The sequence below is a fragment of the Oncorhynchus tshawytscha genome, unplaced genomic scaffold, assembly GCF_018296145.1.
Source record: "Oncorhynchus tshawytscha isolate Ot180627B unplaced genomic scaffold, Otsh_v2.0 Un_contig_10255_pilon_pilon, whole genome shotgun sequence".
Taxonomy (NCBI): domain Eukaryota; kingdom Metazoa; phylum Chordata; class Actinopteri; order Salmoniformes; family Salmonidae; genus Oncorhynchus; species Oncorhynchus tshawytscha.
The window spans coordinates 149,209-169,114 of record NW_024609557.1 but is presented as its reverse complement, the minus strand read 5'-3'; the positions used below and the strand labels follow the sequence as shown (position 1 = coordinate 169,114).

Sequence of the window (19,906 nt, the reverse complement as noted above, 5' to 3'; positions counted from 1 at the left end):
CACATTATTGGCAGTGGCTGGAGGGAGGGAGGGGGGGGGCTTAAGTGTGTCAATCATCCTCTACTTAGGCTCTCATTAGTTCATTGGAGTGCCTTGGCTCCTCCCAGTGGTGTGTCTGTCTGTGGCTGTACCGTCCTTATCCCCAAAGATCCTGCTCTCAGACACACATGCAGTTCCTCTGTCTGCCTTCACAACAGTCCAACCAGACCAAGGGAGTGCTGTGAGCCGTGACAAGGTCAGAGGTCGTCTCGTCTACTAGCCGCTGTCAGAACTAACAGCTAACAGGTTACAAAGGTTTACATTAGTTTAAGTTCTGTTTGTTTACCTCTAGCTCTGGTCCATATCATCTGCATGTTTACCTCTAGCTCTGGTCCATATCATCTGCTTGTTTACCTCTAGCTCTGGTCCATAGCATCTGTTTGTTTACACCTAGCTCTGGTCCATATCATCTGTTGGTTTACCTCTAGCTCTGGTCCATATCATCTGTTTGTTTACCTCTAGCTCTGGTCCATATCATCTGTTTGTTTACCTCTGGCTCTGGTCCATAGCATCTGTTTGTTTACGCCTAGCTCTGGTCCATAGCATCTGTTTGTTTACACCTAGCTCTGGTCCATATCATCTGTTTGTTTACCTCTAGCTCTGGTCCATAGCATCTGTTTGTTTACGCCTAGCTCTGGTCCATAGCATCTGTTTGTTTACACCTAGCTCTGGTCCATATCATCTGTTTGTTTACCTCTAGCTCTGGTCCATAGCATCTGTTTGTTTACACCTAGCTCTGGTCCATAGCATCTGTTTGTTTACCTCTAGCTCTGGTCCATAGCATCTGTTTGTTTACCTCTAGCTCTGGTCCATAGCATCTGTTTGTTTACCTCTAGCTCTGGTCCTGTTTGTTTACCTCTAGCTCTGGTCCATAGCATCTGTTTGTTTACCTCTAGCTCTGGTCCATAGCATCTGTTTGTTTACCTTAGCTCTGGTCCATAGCATCTTGTTTACACCTAGCTCTGGTCCATAGCATCTGTTTGTTTACCTTAGCTCTGGTCCATAGCATCTGTTTGTTTACCTCTAGCTCTGGTCCTGTTTGTTTACCTCTGGCTCTGGTCCATAGCATCTGTTTGTTTACCTCTGGCTCTGGTCCATAGCATCTGTTTGTTTACCTCTAGCTCTGGTCCATAGCATCTGTTTGTTTACACCTAACTCTGGTCCATAGCATCTGTTTGTTTACACCTAGCTCTGGTCCATAGCATCTGTTTGTTTACACCTAGCTCTGGTCCATAGCATCTGTTTGTTTACACCTAGCTCTGGTCCATATCATCTGTTTGTTTACCTCTAGCTCTGGTCCATATCATCTGTTTGTTTACACCTAGCTCTGGTCCATATCATCTGTTTGTTTACCTCTAGCTCTGGTCCATATCATCTGTTTGTTTACCTCTAGCTCTGGTCCATAGCATCTGTTTGTTTACCTCTAGCTCTGGTCCATAGCATCTGTTTGTTTACCTCTAGCTCTGGTCCATAGCATCTGTTTGTTTACCTCTGGTCCATAGCATCTGTTTGTTTACACCTAGCTCTGGTCCATAGCATCTGTTTGTTTACCTTTAGCTCTGGTCCATAGCATCTGTTTGTTTACACCTAGCTCTGGTCCATATTATCTGTTTGTTTACACCTAGCTCTGGTCCATATCATCTGTTTGTTTACCTCTGGCTCTGGTCAATAGCATCTGTTTGTTTACACCTAGCTCTGGTCCATAGCATCTGTTTGTTTACACCTAGCTCTGGTCCATATCATCTGTTTGTTTACACCTAGCTCTGGTCCATATCATCTGTTTGTTTACAACTAGCTCTGGTCCATAGCATCTGTTTGTTTACACCTAGCTCTGGTCCATAGCATCTGTTTGTTTACCTCTAGCTCTGGTCCATATCATCTGTTTGTTTACACCTAGCTCTGGTCCATAGCATCTGTTTGTTTACCTCTAGCTCTGGTCCATATCATCTGTTTGTTTACACCTAGCTCTGGTCCATAGCATCTGTTTGTTTACCTCTAGCTCTGGTCCATAATCATCTGTTTGTTTACACCTAGCTCTGGTCCATAGCATCTGTTTGTTTACCTCTGGCTCTGGTCCATAGCATCTGTTTGTTTACCTCTAGCTCTGGTCCATAGCATCTGTTTGTTTACACCTAGCTCTGGTCCATAGCATCTGTTTGTTTACCTCTGGCTCTGGTCCATATCATCTGTTTGTTTACCTCTAGCTCTGGTCCATATCATCTGTTTGTTTACCTCTGGCTCTGGTCCATATCATCTGTTTGTTTACCTCTAGCTCTGGTCCATATCATCTGTTTGTTTACCTCTAGCTCTGGTCCATATCATCTGTTTGTTTACCTCTAGCTCTGGTCCATATCATCTGTTTGTTTACCTCTAGCTCTGGTCCATATCATCTGTTTGTTTACCTCTGGCTCTGGTCCATAGCATCTGTTTGTTTACACCTAGCTCTGGTCCATATCATCTGTTTGTTTACACCTAGCTCTGTGGGTTGAGGTATGTCCTCAAAAATGACATCGTATTAACACATCATTTACCACATAATCTTCATCTCAATAATTGCCCACCTGCAAATCAAAATGTGTTTACACACACACCCCTGACGAAAACATATTGCAGTCAGAGTGCAGTATAACTGCAGTGTTCTGCCAACAAAATATTGCAGCCAGAGTGCAGTATAACTGCAGTGTTCTGCCAACAAAATATTGCAGTCAGAGTGTAGTACAACTGCAGTGTTCTGCCAACAAAATATTGCAGTCAGAGTGCAGTACAACTGCAGTGTTCTGCCAACAAAATATTGCAGTCAGAGTGTAGTACAACTGCAGTGTTCTGCCAACAAAATATTGCAGTCAGAGTGTAGTACAACTGCAGTGTTCTGCCAACAAAATATTGCAGTCAGAGTGTAGTACAACTGCAGTGTTCTGCCAACAAAATATTGCAGTCAGAGTGTAGTACAACTGCAGTGTTCTGCCAACAAAATATTGCAGTCAGAGTGTAGTACAACTGCAGTGTTCTGCCAACAAAATATTGCAGTCAGAGTGCAGTACAACACTGCCAACACTGCGTCCAAAAATACATTTTTTTTAATGCAATAATTTTGCAGTGTAACTGCAGTTATCTGTAATTACTGCCTCCAAAATACCAGTCGACTGCCGTTACTGCACTTATACTGCAGTTTTGAAACTGCAATCTTGTTTTGTAAGGGACATAAATGCATATTGCAACAATAACAGCTGTTGATAATAGATGTCATAATCAATGGCATATACATTTGCAGTTTTGAAAAACATGTGGTTTGAAGTAGGCTACTGTAGGCCTCGTTGAAATCCTGCTAACAGGTCTTTGGAAACATCAGTAAAGCTAAATTAGCATCATAAAGCAGCCTAATAAATATTCGCCTCCATATCGTCTCATTTGGTTTACGTTCAAATTCACATTACTAAGCTACATACATGAATAACCTACCTCGTTCTTCTCTCTGTCAAATCGAAGAGTAGGCCTAGACGAGGGTTTGTGAGACAATGCTATTTTTGTTCTTTAGGTAGGCCTAGGTTACAATATACAGTTGAAGTGGGAAGTTTACATACACTTAGATTTGAGTCATTATAACTTGTTTTTCAACCTCTCCACAAATGTCTTGTTAACAAACTATAGTTTTGGCATGTCATTTAGGACATCCACTTTGTGCATGACACAAGTCATTTTTCCAACTATTGTTTACTGTAACGAATCTCTTCTTCGTCTGAGGAAGAGTAGTCAAGATTGGACCAATATGCAGCGTGGTAAGTGTCCATGTCAATTTATTAGACTGAACACACAAAACAAAATAACAAAGTGAATGACAGAAACGAAACAGTTCTGTCAGGTGAATACACAATACACAAAACACACAACTACCCACAAATCATAGTGGGAACACAGACTACCTAAGTATGGTTCTCAATCAGAGACAACGATTGACAGCTGCCTCTGATTGGCAGCCCCCAGAATGGGCACCTGTTTACACATACTGCTTTGTCTGAATGCATCTATGCAGTGCCAATAGGACACAAGCTACTGCCATTACTGTGTTACAGTACAGTGACACTTGCACAATCACAACAAAGGTCTTGGACTCTAACTCTGTTCCTCTCAGATGGAACCCTGTACAAAGGTCTTGGACACTAACTCTGTTCCTCTCAGATGGAACCCTGTACAAAGGTCTTGGACTCTAACTCTGTTCCTCTCAGATGGAACCCTGTACAAAGGTCTTGGACTCTAACTCTGTTCCTCTCAGATGGAACCCTGTACAAAGGTCTTGAACTCTAACTCTGTTCCTCTCAGATGGAACCCTGTACAAAGGTCTTGGACTCTAACTCTGTTCCTCTCAGATGGAACCCTGTACAAAGGTCTTGGACTCTAACTCTGTTCCTCTCAGATGGAACCCTGTACAGCTTCTTCGTCGTAACTTGGTGTTGACGCAGGATGTGGCAGAGTGTCGACATACTGACACGGTTGATATTATGGAATGTTGTGTGATCTGCCATGATTTGCTCTCGTAGTTGATGTAGGCAGATGGTGTTGTTTACCAACACTAGACTGACAATGGCCAGTTCCTGTTCGTGGTGAACAGACGTTGCTGTCCACCCTCAGGAGGTCGTCTGGCAGTTCTCTAGAAAATACAACAATATGATGTCATTGGTTGGGTTATTTTTGACATACTGTACTGTCACACTGTACACAGTAACATCACAACTGTATTACATGTACTTCACAGCACTATACCTGAGGAGCATAGACCTAATATTGTAGGACTACATTGTATTGTACTGGGATGCAGAATGATGTACAACGACTACATAGGTACAATCTATTGTAGAAAGTTGAAGACATACCTGTTCTCCAGTCTAAAGGTCCGTATTATGGATGCTACCATGTAGCGACTCCGGTTGGGCTGGAAGCTCTGTCCAGTCTCCCTCATCGTCAGGCCATGATTTATGACACGGTCCACCAAAGTGGCCCTAATGTCGTCAGAAATATGTCTCTGTCTATTGCCTGGTCCCCTTCTTTATTCTTGTCGTCGTCCTCGTCGTCATCGTCCTCCTCCTCCTCTCGCTCTTACTGCCTCCATGTTTGCAAAGTTCTCACAAAAGAGGTGATCTTACCTGAGGTCAATATGTAGTGATGTAGTGGTTTTCATGTGTGTGTGTGTGTGTGTGTGTGTGTGTGTGTGTGTGTGTGTGTGTGTGTGTGTGTGTGTGTGTGTGTGTGTGTGTGTGTGTGTGTGTGTGTGTTGTGTGTGTGTGTGTGTGTGTGTGTGTGTGTGTGTGTGTGTGTGTGTGTGTGTGTGTGTGTGTGTGTGTGTGTGTGTGTGTGTGTGTGTGTGTGTGTGTGTGTGTGTGTGTGTGTGTGTGTGTGTGTGTGTGTGTGTGTGTGTGTGTGGTGTGCTGCCAATTTCAGGTATGTTTCGCATTTTGAATAAAAGTGTTTTCCCAATGATTGCAAGAGATTTCATTCTTGAACGAAGTGTCTAATGTAACAAACAGTGTGTAGTGTTTTGCAAGTGTGTTGCAGAATTCCAAACAAAGTGCAAAGCAGAAAATGTGTTTGTACTTTTGGTGCCTTTGTTTAAGGGATGTTTACAAAAGTTAAGGTTTTGATGCTTTTGTCTGAGCATTCACTTTCAGTGTGTCAGCAATCGGCAAAAACAGTAAACAGAATATCCAGTGTTTGTTAAGAGAGAGGGGGGGAGAGGAGGAGGGAGAGGGGGGAGAGGGAGATGTTTGGAGAGAGGGAGATAGATGGGGGAGGGATGATCATTGCACTCTTGATTTCTAAGAAAAGGGTTTTCATTGATACACACAAACACAAACGTACACACATTCAGCCAATCAAGAATTAGCTGATTAGAAATCCCAGGTGTGTTTGAGAATTGACAACCTGCGGATAACAGAATCATCAACACAACTGATCGATTGTTCAATCATCTGTTTATCCTCAGACTTTGTGCGGCTTGTGGAAGGAGAGAATGCACATGCTCTGGTAGATTGGAGGTGAAGTCCAATCAGTCCTGGGCCTCAGTGTGTGAAGCTGACTTTGACTGGCAGGATGCAGAGGTAGTTTGTCAGGAGCTTCTCAGGAGCTTCTCTGTCCAGATTTCAGACCAGTTCATGTACCCCTCTCTCTCTCTGACTCTCTCACACACATTATTTCTCTCTTTGTCTTACTCTCTCTCTCTCTCTCTCTGACTCTCTATCTCTCTCACACACATTATTTCTCTCTTTGTCTTACTCTCTCTCTCTCTCTCTCTCTCTGACTCTCTATCTCTCTCACACACATTATTTCTCTCTTTGTCTTACTCTCTCTCTCTCTCTCTCTCTCTCTCTCTCTCTCACACACATTATTTCTCTCTTTGTCTTACTCTCTCTCTCTCTCTCTCTCTCTCTGACTCTCTATCTCTCTCACACACATTATTTCTCTCTTTGTCTTTCTCTCTCTCTCTCTGTCTAGCTACACTACTCAGTCTGTTGCAGGGAGCGAGTAGGTGTGCAGGGAAAGTGGATTTACATAATTTAGGCGGGGCCACAATAGCGGGCCCTGACTGGGACATCAACGAAGCAACTGTGGTGTGCAGACAGCTGGACTGTGGTTCTGCAGTTTCAGCAACACGAGGCAGTTACTTTGGCAGAGGATCTGGATTAGTCACACAGATGTATTTTTCATGCAGAGGATCTGGATTAGTCACACAGATGTATTTTTCATGCAGAGGATCTGGATTAGTCACACAGATGTATTTTTCATGCAGAGGATCTGGATTAGTCACACAGATGTATTTTTCATGCAGAGGATCTGGATTAGTCACACAGATGTATTTTTCATGCAGAGGATCTGGATTAGTCACACAGATGTATTTTTCATGCAGAGGATCAGAGTCTGAACTGCGTCGATGCCCATACTCATACGCTGGCTTCGGAAGCTTTTCTCACGGCGAAGGCGATGCCGGTGTGGTCTGTTCAGGTAAGACTTGTTGGTTAGATGGTGTGGAGTCGTTTGTCTTTTTACTGAGTCACTCTTGTTGTACATGATGTAATAGCTTTCTGAAGTGAGGAGGAGAAGTTTCCATTGATTGGACATTTACAGACACTTTTCAGCTTTCAGGTTCTAGCATTGTATTGATCCTCAGGAAACACATTGTATTGATCCTCAGGAAACACATTGTATTGATCCTCAGGAAACACATTGTATTGATCCTCAGGAAACACATTGTATTGATCCTCAGGAAACACATTGTATTGATCCTCAGGAAACACATTGTATTGATCCTCAGGAAACACATTGTATTGATCCTCAGGAAACACATTGTATTGATCCTCAGGAAACACATTGTATTGATCCTCAGGAAACACATTGTATTAGTCACACAGATCCTCAGGAAACACATTGTATTGATCCTCAGGAAACACATTGTATTGATCCTCAGGAAACACATTGTATTGATCCTCAGGAAACACATTGCCCATATTGATTGATCCTCAGGAAACACATTGTATTGATCCTCAGGAAACACATTGTATTGATCCTCAGGAAACACATTGTATTGATCCTTGGAAACACATTGTATTGAGTCCTCAGGAAACACATTGTATTGATCCTCAGGAAACACATTGTATTGATCCTCAGGAAACATTTAAGACACATTGTATTGATCCTCAGGAAACACATTGTATTGATCCTCAGGAAACACATTGTATTGATCCTCAGGAAACACATTGTATTGATCCTCAGGAAACACATTGTATTGATCCTCAGGAAACACATTGTATTGATCCTCAGGAAACACATTGTATTGATCCTCAGGAAACACATTGTATTGATCCTCAGGAAACACATTGTATTGATCCTCAGGAAACACATTGTATTGATCCTCAGGAAACACATTGTATTGATCCTCAGGAAACACATTGTATTGATCCTCAGGAAACACATTGTATTGATCCTCAGGAAACACATTGTATTGATCCTCAGGAAACACATTGTATTGATCCTCAGGAAACACATTGTATTGATCCTCAGGAAACACATTGTATTGATCCTCAGGAAACACATTGTATTGATCCTCAGGAAACACATTGTATTGATCCTCAGGAAACACATTGTATTGATCCTCAGGAAACACATTGTATTGATCCTCAGGAAACACATTGTATTGATCCTCAGGAAACACATTGTATTGATCCTCAGGAAACACATTGTATTGATCCTCAGGAAACACATTGTATTGATCCTCAGGAAACACATTGTATTGATCCTCAGGAAACACATTGTATTGATCCTCAGGAAACACATTGTATTGATCCTCAGGAAACACATTGTATTGATCCTCAGGAAACACATTGTATTGATCCTCAGGAAACACATTGTATTGATCCTCAGGAAACACATTGTATTGATCCTCAGGAAACACATTGTATTGATCCTCAGGAAACACATTGTATTGATCCTCAGGAAACACATTGTATTGATCCTCAGGAAACACATTGTATTGATCCTCAGGAAACACATTGTATTGATCCTCAGGAAACACATTGTATTGATCCTCAGGAAACACATTGTATTGATCCTCAGGAAACACATTGTATTGATCCTCAGGAAACACATTGTATTGATCCTCAGGAAACACATTGTATTGATCCTCAGGAAACACATTGTATTGATCCTCAGGAAACACATTGTATTGATCCTCAGGAAACACATTGTATTGATCCTCAGGAAACACATTGTAAAGGAAACACATTGTATTGATCCTCAGGAAACACATTGTATTCCTCAGGAAACACATTGTATTGATCCTCAGGAAACACATTGTATTGATCCTCAGGAAACACATTGTATTGATCCTCAGGAAACACATTGTATTGATCCTCAGGAAACACATTGTATTGATCCTCAGGAAACACATTGTATTGATCCTCAGGAAACACATTGTATTGATCCTCAGGAAACACATTGTATTGATCCTCAGGAAACACATTGTATTGATCCTCAGGAAACACATTGTATTGATCCTCAGGAAACACATTGTATTGATCCTCAGGAAACACATTGTATTGATCCTCAGGAAACACATTGTATTGATCCTCAGGAAACACATTGTATTGATCCTCAGGAAACACATTGTATTGATCCTCAGGAAACACATTGTATTGATCCTCAGGAAACACATTGTATTGATCCTCAGGAAACACATTGTATTGATCCTCAGGAAACACATTGTATTGATCCTCAGGAAACACATTGTATTGATCCTCAGGAAACACATTGTATTGATCCTCAGGAAACACATTGTATTGATCCTCAGGAAACACATTTGTTTTGTGTGTTTGACTATTTCCGTGATAGTTTGGCTCCATTAACACTATCAGAGGAACTGCTCTATTGCATTAAATGATGACTAATTAATCAAATAGAAATCCTCAATTATAATGAACTGCTATTGTATTTCAAAGTCCATAAGTTGCTGTAGGCCCTTCATCTTTGAAATAGAATAACAATAAACCTCATAAACAGGCCAGGTATCTATTTGTGTTGCTCTGTGAGGGAGGGTGTTATTAATCACTTCCACTTACTTCCCCATCGATGATGTCATCACATCTAAATGAGGAAGGTCATTAGATGTTCCATCCTCTTCTCCAGATCTCCTGTTCCAGCCTGATATCTCCCTGAATGTCTCAACGGAAGGGGTGTCCAGGGGCTACCCGGGGCCCGAGCTGTAATTGGGCCACAGCTTCACCATCACCTGCTCCACTCAGCCACAGTACCCAGGAGGCTCCTTCCTCCTCACGTTCACCGGCTCCAACAGAACCCAGACCCAGCCAGCTGTCAATCACTCTTCTGCCTTCCTCTTCCCTGCTGCAGATGACTCCCACCAAGGAAACTACTGCTGTGTTTACAAGAATTATGTTTTCTCTCATAACTTCTCCTCTGAGAGTGAGCTCCTCTCTCTAACCGTAACAGGTACCTGAACATGATCCAGACGTAACTTTAACTGACAGACTCTGATTCACAGATGGTTCTGATGCTAATCACTAGGATGCCAACCAATACGTGTCTCTGTTCCAGCCTCTCCTCTGCCAGCTGTCATCATCAGACTGGTCATAGTGCTGCTGACCACCACAGCTACGTTTCTGCTCTGCAAGTCAAGAGTCAGGTAAACAAAAGATTTATGCATAGAGGTTGAATACAAACTAGTTGGGAGATGGACTGTCATGGTGTGTGTGTGTGTGTGTGCATGTGCATTTGTGCGTGCTTGTGTGTGTGTATTGAGATCCCTTTCGGTAAACAGTAGTCTCCTGGTGCTGTCTCTTTAGGTCAGTAGGTGTCAACAGAGAGCTGGATAGCAGTGCGTGGAGGGGTTGCCCCTGCATCCCAGGAGGGAGGGCTGCCCAGAGGACAGGAGGAAGAGGACAAGCAGGAGGCAAGTCTTTGAACACACTGCCCAAGATCAGGTTACACACACACACACATCTTCAGAATAAGCTACTTAAGACATAGGTAATTTCCACTGACTAATTTCTGAGTAATTTCCACAAAATGAGGAAGTGGACATTAGTCAGGGTGGGGGGGTTGGGGGTGGGGGGGGTGATTCATTTCTAACCTTTTAATATCTCTCCAGTTTGCCCACATATACACAGATTTTCAGAATAATCAATGTAAAGATATAGGTAATTTCCACAGTTCTGAGTACAGTATGTCCTGAGTCATTTCCTGTATATAAAACCCTGATCAGATACTAGCTGGGACTGGTGGGGGTGTGAGAAAGAAAGGTGGAGTAGAGAAAATGTATATGATGGAGAAAAAAATGATACGTGATTTTAATTTCATATTTTGGCATCTTTCTCATTGATATTTACTCATAACTCTTTTCTTGAATTACAGATTTGTACACATGTTGCAGTTTAGTGCTGCTTTGCATAATTAATGTATCCTATATCCCATAACCTGTGTTTTTACGAATTTATGGTTGTGTCGCAAATGTCACCCTATTTTGACCAGTGCCCTATAGTGCAGTATGTATGGAAAGTGCACTAAATCAAAAATTGATTGATGTAGAAAATAATTAATGCTTGTGTAAATAATAAATATATATATGTGTGTGTGTGTGTGTGTTTTTTTGTATCAAAAAACGGTATGTTATCAGTGCATAGTACACACATATGGGTTTGTGCAAGACTGATACAGATACTGTAATATGTACATTTTCAGATTTTAAATGTTCTCATTAATATTTACTTTAATATTGATGTTACTAGTTTTTGTTTTTTATATTAGCTACAGATGATAGAAACTACCACTACAGTAACTACTCCATAGGACATTCTCTATGTGATACTATGCATTGGGGTGGCAGGGTAGCCTAGTGGTTAGAGTGGTGGACTAGCAACTGAAATGGTTGCAAGTTCAAATCCCTGAGCTGACAAGGTACAAATCTGGCGTTCTGTCCCTGAACAGACAGTGTTCCTAGGCCGTCATTGAAAATAAGAATTTGTTCTTAACTGACTTGCCTAGATTTTAAAAAAAGTATTTGCTTATATTCATTGATTGGCCTATGTGGTAAATAAAAGGTCATTGATGTTACAGAAAACATTTAACTCATTCAGAAACTAAAACTTTGATTCGTGTGTATTGTATTTTTATCAAATAAACCACCTTACTTTACAACGCATGCTGGTGTTGGGGTATTGCGCAACAAATGGTAATTACGGTAAAGAACCCAACCCCTATCCTGGGTGTGTGCTCGTCATCTCGCACTCAGGGAAGGGAAAATAGGAAAACTGTCGGGGAGGAAGAGCAGTCAACACGCCGAGGAACATACCTATTATCTATTCTAGATTGGTCCTAAAAGAGTGCACAGTCAAGGGGGGGGGGCTAAGCTAGTCACTTTCAGCGTTAGTTTACCCATGTGTGTGTAATCTAGGTAAAGCTATTTGCTGAATAGGGGAAATTCGACTTCACTACTCGGTCGTGCAGTGGGCTCAGAACGCCCAGAATTGCAGTTGGAAATCTGAGTCTGTTTCGATAGGCCTGGATCCCTGTTCAAACGACGTCTGGGGACTTGCATGAAAACAACAAAAGAACCACCCGAAATTGGTAATTCAATACATTGTTTTTCAATCGTTTGATTTAAGTGTCTGAATGTATACAAAAAAAAAAATAGTTAACGTTAGCTAGTTAGCAAGCGGTCGCTAGCGGTGTTGTAGTTTGGTTAGCTAACGTTAGATGTCTACAGTTAGCGAATTTGTAGCTTAGCTATAATATAGCTACTGTATTCGGCTGTATTTGTTTTGCACTCATTGCACTACTGTCCAATAATAGCGACTTGCTTAGTTACCTATTAATAAGCTAACATTAGCGTAAAACAAATCGTCGTTAGCTTGCTAAGTTAGTTAGCTGGTTTGCTAGCAGAAACTAACGTTTGCTTGAGAGCGAGTGTGACGTTACCCAACTAGCAATTGAGTTATGTGAAGTTTACAAACTTGTCTACCTAACAAGCATTTTATGGATTTAAGTCCCATGTACTTCACAGACTCCCGGCAGACAGTAAGTTGGCCACACTGTAGTCGTTATGTCAAAGTGAGATACCAGATACTCGTTGGGCCGCTCACGAAATATGAGTCAAAGTCCACGTTAATCATTTTATCATAGGTCTCTCTTACTATTACCATCATGTGTAGATGGAGTTTTTGCTGTCACCCCATGCTGTTAATGTGTAGCGTTAATTACTCTAGTGAGAAGTTGTTCTCGACTAGCCAAGGTAGCTAACTAACGTTACATTGTTTAGGAAGTGTTTGCTCTGTACTAAACTTTATCTCCTGTCATATTTGCCAAGAGTCTTTGTAAGAAATTGCCTGTGGAAAGGATGGGATATATCGAGATGTATGTGTTGAAGTTGTGAAACAGCTGCAAAGTGTACTAACGACTACTGTAACGTTACACGGCTGTGTACAGTAATAATTGTCCAACACCATCCGTGTTTTTTCCTTCTCCTTCTCTGTTATGAAGGGGTGGCTCCCTCTTTTATGTCTTGGATTTCTTTGATATATTCACAATGAGAGCAAGGTAGAAAGGGGGGCGGGAGAGGAAGAGAAGAACCTGTTTTGTGGGTCTTGGCCACGTTTTGGAATAGGATGGGTTTACATAGTCATTTAGCAGAATCTCTTATCCAGAGTGTCTTACAAGAGCAATCAGGGTGAAGTGCCTTGCTCGAGGGCACATTGGCATATTTTTCATCTGGTCGGCTCGGGATTTGGACCAGCAACCTTTTGGTTTCTGGCCCAACACTCCTATCCGCAAGGCTACCTGCCAATGGGTGGGGTAGAGTCAGGCGTGGTTATTTCATTTGCACACAGACGTGACCAGGGCCATGCATTGGTTTGTTCTGCTTTATATTGTATGCTACAGTTCCATGGTTTGTCGCTCCTCACCACCAGTATCTATTGATCAAAAAGAGCACCGTACATACACATGCCGTCAACATTGACCAGTTGAAATTTGGGAGAAGGAGAGGGAACGCGTTAGTACATGCTCTCTTTTCAGTAGTAGTAGGTTACTTCACCCCTTCGCCAAATTGAACACTTCTCATTTTTACCCTCAAATGTAATTTGTGAGATGACTCTGTCGTTGAGTTCATACTAGAAGTTATTTCAAAGTGACTTGAGAGTTGTAGCCTAGCAATGTAGTAGCCTAGCTCCAGCACACAGGTGGTGATTTTTATGCCAGGAGTATCATTTATGATCCTCTTTAACGACAGCCTTTCAAGTCACGCTATGGGTGTGGCCCAGACACACGGACGTCTGCTTTTACTGTATTTGCACCTTCCTAGGTTTGGCGCTACACCTGAGATGTTTATATTTGATCTGTTAACTTGGTGTTAAAAAATAATACAATAATTTGCCAGTGGTTTTCAGAGTGAACATGTCAGCCATTTCATTTCCTGGTCACCTTTACTGGTCATGCATGACTCCACTCTACCTGTATGTAAACAACGGGTGTGGCCATTTCACATTCTCTTCCCTCCATATATTTGATTGAGCATGACATCACACTGCTGTGTATCTGACTCCCTTTTCCCCAGTCAAAGAATTAACATGGCTAACTTTTTACTCTTACTTGGAAAGTCTGACTTGCACTGCCCAATGTGCCTCTACTGTGTGTGTCTGTGTCAGAGGCCACCATACTCTGGCTAGTATTTAGTTTGCCTGCGGGGAGTGTTACATAGGCATAAGTCTAAGACTGGCACTGGTGGTGTTTGGACTGAGGCCAAGGTTAAAACACACACACACCAACTGCCCGTCTCTGTCGTCAGCCATTCAAATGTGTCTGAGTCAGGAGCACCAGTACAGGGACCAGACCACAACAAGACTTTACCACACAGCAGCGATGACACTCAGTAAAACCCTGGGGAATCAAGTTTGTGTGTGGTCTAGAGGTCGGCAGATTAATCGGAATGGCTGATTAATTAGGGCCGATTTCAAGTTTTCATAACAATCGGAAATCGGTATTTTTGGGGCGCCGATTTGTCGTTTTGAAAAATTATTATTATTATTATTTTTAGACCTTTTTATTTAACTAGGCAAGTCAGTTAAAAACACATTCTTATTTTCAATGACGACCTAGGAACGGTGGGTTAACTGCCTCTTTCAGGGGCAGAACGACAGATTTGACCCTTGTCAGCTCGGGGGTCCAATCTTGCAACCTTACAGTTAACTAGTCCAGCGCAATAACGACCTGCCTGTCTCGTTGCACTCCACAAGGAGACTGCCTTTACGCGAATGTAGTAAGCCAGGTTAAGTTGCTAGCTAGCATTAAACTTATCATATAAAAAACAATCATAATCACTAGTTAACTACACATGGTTGATGATATTATTTAGCGTGTCCTGCGTTGCATATCGTCTGACTGAGCATATAAGCATTAAGTATCTAAGTATCTGACTGAGCAATGGTAGGCAGAAGCAGGCGCATAAACATTAATTCAAACAGCACTTTAGTGCGTTTTGCCAGCAACTCTTCGTTGTGCGTCAAGTATTGCGCTGTTTATGATTTCAAGCCTATCAACTCCCGAGATGAGGCTGGTGTAACCGACGTGAAATGGCTAGCTAGTTAGCGCGCACTAATAGCATTTCAAACGTCACTCACTCTGAGCCTTGGGGTGGTTGTTGCATGGGTAACGCTGCTTCGATGGTGGCTGTTGTCATTGTGTTGCTGGTTCGAGCCCAGGGAGGAGCGTGGAGAGGGATGGAAGCTATACTGTTACACTGGCAATACTAAAGTGCCTATAAGAACATCTAATAGTCAAAGGTTAAGGAAATACAAATGGTATTGAGGGAAATAGTCCTATAATAACTACAACCTAAAATTGAAGACTCATGTTAAAAGAAACCACCAGCTTTCATATGTTCTCATGTTCTGAGCAAGGAACTGAAACGTTAGCTTTCTTACATAGCACATATTGCACTTTTACTTTCTTCTCCAACACTTTGTTTTTGCATTATTTAATCCAAATTGAACATGTTTCATTATTTATTTGAGGCTAAATTGATTTTATTGATGTATTATATTAAGTTAAAATAAGTGTTCATTCAGTATTGTTGTACTTTTTTGGTCCTCCAATAATCGGTATCAGTATCGGAGTTGAAAAATCATAATTGGTCGACCTCTAGTGTGGTCCTTGCATATTACTACCTAATCACTATAAAACTATTATTTCCATGTAGTATGGAAACATACTGATCAGGCCTCATGTCAGTGGAAGCTAACTGCTACTGATTGAGGACTTTTGTATCTGGAGATTTAACTGGTCACGCTGAGACTCTTTTTTTTTTTTTTTTTTTTGAAAATGTTTTTTTTTTTTATATTTTCTTCAGATGTGGTTTATTTTTTTATTTATTTTTTAACTCATATTTTACCAGGTAAGTTGACTGAGAACACGTTCTCATTTACAGCAACAGCCTGGAGAGAGGGTGAATAAGCCAATTGGAAGCTGGGGATTATTAGGTGGCAGTGATGGTGATGAGGGGTCAGATTTGGAATTTAGCCAGGACACTGGGGTTAACACTATGGAGTTGGTGGTATTTACTTACAATCCTACATGCACGTGTTGACTGAGAATGCATCATGCACATTGGCGGGTTAATTTTGTGTGTGAGAACTGTGTAGGGTCGGGAGCAGTAAATGGCTTCGCTGTCTAATACCCATGCTATCCCATCAGTGGACACACAGGATTCACCACTGGGCTATCTGCTTTAATAATGGAGGGGCTAACGATGGCCCCACCTGCACTTAAGGCCTGCACTGGACTGGACTTGTTAGAAACATCAGCATTATGGTGATGAAGCCTGATGCTCAGAGATCTCCATATATGCATACAGCCTAGGCTAGATACTTTGTTCTCCTTGAAATGGGAAATGATTTCCACAGCCTGTAAGTAACGTAATATAACACAGAAACACAACACCACAGTACAGCCATACACGGCGGCAAGCAAATCTTTAGGTTGACTCAGCGTGATATCTCTGCTGTCTCATTCAACAGCCTTTAGGGTGACTGAGCCTGATATCACTGCTGTCTGTTTCAATAGCTGTCGTGTGTGTCTTAGAACACACTACAACGAATCTAGAATCCTAGCCAACTGATCACTGGTGTCGCCTTCAGTCTTTCAACAGCTGATAGAAATATCCTAGAACCCTACCTGGCATGCTGAGTGAGGTCAAAATGACATGCAGCACATTGAGGGTGACAGAGCCTCATATCACTGGTGTCTCACCTCCAGTCTCTGAACAGCTGCTGTCTCTGTGTCTCACAACACAGTCTAAGGCTGTGTTTAGGCAGGCAGCCCAATTCTGATATTTTTTCTCTCCAATAATTGGTCCGTTGACCAATCTGATCGGATGTGATTGGCCAAAAGACCAATTAGTGGGAAAAACATCAGAATTGGCCTGCCTGTCTGAACGCAGCCCTAGAATCCTAGAAATCTGGCACATGATTTTAGGGGCATGGCCATTTGGCTTCAAAATGTATTCAATCTGCCAGGGCAGTGGTTTGTTTTTAAAGAAACTCAGTCAGGCTTCCAACTTACTCTTAAAAGTTGTAATAGTAGAATGCACAAGGTGAAATTTCGATATTGGGTAGTACATCATCAGGTCTTGTCAGTCATTGCATACCTCAAAGAGCTATTTATAACCAGTCCATGTCATCTGTTTTTTAGCACATAGATTTTGAGTCACTCAAATATCACATGAATAGACATTAGACATGGCAAAATGTATAGAATTGCAGGAAATTTGCTATATAACAATGTTCTCTGCACCCAATGACAAAATGTGAATAATTGCAGAAAATAAGCTTTAAACCAGCAACATTTTCTTTCCTCCAACAAGCGGCGTGCAAATAGTTTGTGTCATGAACATTACATTCTCTGGAAACAGCTCTGATGGACAATCCTGCAGTTTGCATGCCAATTGCACACTCCCTCAAAACCTGAGATATCTGTGGCAATGTGTTGTGACAAAACTGCACATTTTAGCGGCCTTTTAGTGCCCCCAGCACAAGGTGCACCTGTGTAATGATCATGCTGTTTAATCAGCTTCTTGATATGCGAGACCTGTCAGGTGGATGGATTATTTTTGCAAAGGAGAAATGTTCACTAACAGAGATGCACATTTCTTTTGAGAAATAAGCTTTTTGTGCTTATGGAAGATTTCTGTTGTCTTTAATTTCAGCTTATGAAACATGGGACCAACACTTTATGTTGCGTTTTTGTTCACTCTACATACACACTTTGTTACGTTAGCCTTATTCTAAAAGGTATAAAATAAAAACAATCTTCAGCAACCTACACACACTACCCCATAATGACAAAGTGAAAACAGGTTTTTAGACAGTTTTGCAACAACAAAAATATATCATACAGAAATACATTATTTACATAAGTATTCAGACCCTTTGCTATGAGACTCGAAAGGTGCATCCTGTTTCCATTGATCATCCTTGAGATGTTTCTTCAACGTGATTGGAGTCCACCTGTGGTAAATTCAATTGATTGGACATGATTTGGAAAGGCACACACCTGTCTATATAAGGTCCGATAGTTGACAGTGCATGTCAGAGCAAAAACCAAACCATGGAGGTCAAAGGAATTGTCCATAGAGCGCAGAGACAGGATTGTATCGAGGCACAGATCTGGGGGAAGGGTACCAAAACATTTCTGCAGCATTGGAGGTCCCCAAGGTACATATTGGCCTCCATTCTTAAATGGAAGAAGTTTGGAACCACCAAGACTCTTCCTTCAGTTGGACACCCAGCCAAACTGAACAATTAGGGGAGAATGGCCTTGGTCAGCAAGGTGACCAAGAACCTGATGGTCACTCTGACAGAGCTCCAGAGTTCCTCTGTGCAGATGGGAGAACCTTCCAGAAGGACAACAATCTCTACAGCACTCCACCAATCAGACCTCTATGGTAGAGTGGCCAGACGGAAGCCACTCCTCAGTAAAAGGCACATGACAGCCTGCTTGGAGTTTCTCAGACCATGAGAAACAAGATTCTCTGGTCTGATGAAACCAAGATTCCAACTCTGACCTGAATGCCAAGCGTCACTTCTGGAGGAAACCTGGTACCATCCCTATGATGAAGCATTGTGGTGGCAGCATCATGCTGTGGGGATGTTTTTCAGCAGCACAGAGACTAGTCAGGATCGAGGGAAACCTGAACGGAGCAAAGTACAGAGATCCTTGATGAAAACCTGCTCCAGAGCGCTCAGGACCTCAGACTGGGGTGAAGGTTCACCTTCCAACAGTACAACAACTCTAAGCACACAGCCAAGACAACGCAGGAGTGGCTTTAGGGACAAGTCTTTGAATGTCCAGCCAGAGCCCGGACTGAACCCAATCGAACATCTCTGGAGTCAATATTTATGCAGCAATGTTGTGAAGTGGCCCAGACATGAATCTGATCGAAAATGTCTGAAGAGACCTGAAAAAAGCTGTGCCGCAATGCTCCCCATCCATCCTGACAGAGCTTGAGTATCTGCAGAGAAGAATGGGAGAAATTCCCCAAATATAGGTGTGCTAAGCTTGAGGCGTCATACCCAAGACTCAATGCTGTAATCACTGCCAAAGGTGCTTTAACTATAAGTATGGAGTAAAGGTTCTGAATACTTCTGTACATGTCATATTAGTATTTCTCATGTTCTCAACTTTCATTATCCAGCAGCCAATCTTTTTAACAATCAATGCTAATTGTTGCATCTTTAGATCTTCCCTCTTAATTTTTAAAGGATATTTTCATCTCTGTCATGTGAAACTATTCGGTGTGCTTTGGAGAACGGTGTTTTCCCGCTAATTGGAATTTGCAACATATAATGTGAGTAAATAAGTTATTAGGCTATTTGTTTGGGATATTTATTTCTCACACAGAATGACAATCTGACCAATAGAATAGGTCAACTTTTGGACTATGGGGGATAGTAAATTGACAGGCTAGGGCTTTTGCTATTTGTTACTCATCTTGATGTCTGATGAAGGTGAATGTGGACAGTGGTTCTAACATCCTCAGAATGGGAGAAGGAGGAGGAGGAACACCGTAGCATCCCTGACGTGTCCTTCTTCACTCCCAGCCTACTTCAGAGCTGAGATGCCTGTGAGAAGGACCCAGTCACGAGACTGGCGTTGGCTAATAACAATTGAGATATCTGAGAGAGCCATGTGAGTGAGAGGTGCTTTGGAGCACGGTGCCTGGCAGCCGGGAGAAGGGAATTATAATGATTATATTCAGCCCAAGGGCACAACGGACACTGGCTGCAAGGCATGGATTTTCGGGGGCGTTGCGGCCACACCAGGG

General features: G+C 42.0%; 1 protein-coding gene and 1 long non-coding RNA gene across 12 annotated transcripts in view; both read left to right on the top strand.

Moving 5' to 3' along the window:
- The first annotated feature begins 150 nt into the window (after positions 1-150).
- On the top strand, positions 151-11,146 carry LOC112241118. 2 transcript variants are annotated; one of them, XR_006082401.1, is made up of 5 exons: positions 170-285; positions 6,935-7,029; positions 9,706-10,026; positions 10,132-10,219; positions 10,380-11,146. It is a non-coding gene; the product is annotated as an uncharacterized LOC112241118 (long non-coding RNA). The 2 variants fall into 2 exon arrangements; XR_006082402.1 differs by lacking the exon at positions 6,935-7,029 and having other exon boundaries at positions 151-235.
- A 663-nt stretch (positions 11,147-11,809) lies between these two features.
- ctnnd1 (catenin (cadherin-associated protein), delta 1) overlaps positions 11,810-19,906 on the top strand; it is a 54,582-nt gene continuing 46,485 nt past the window's right edge. For 7 of the 10 annotated variants that reach the window (XM_042315908.1, XM_042315910.1, XM_042315912.1 and 4 more), the window contains exon 1: positions 11,811-12,159. The gene's annotated coding sequence lies outside the window, so the exon portion shown is untranslated. Of the gene's footprint in view, positions 12,160-19,906 lie in introns of all 10 variants that reach the window. The other 3 variants (XM_042315901.1, XM_042315906.1, XM_042315905.1) reach the window with 1 other exon arrangement.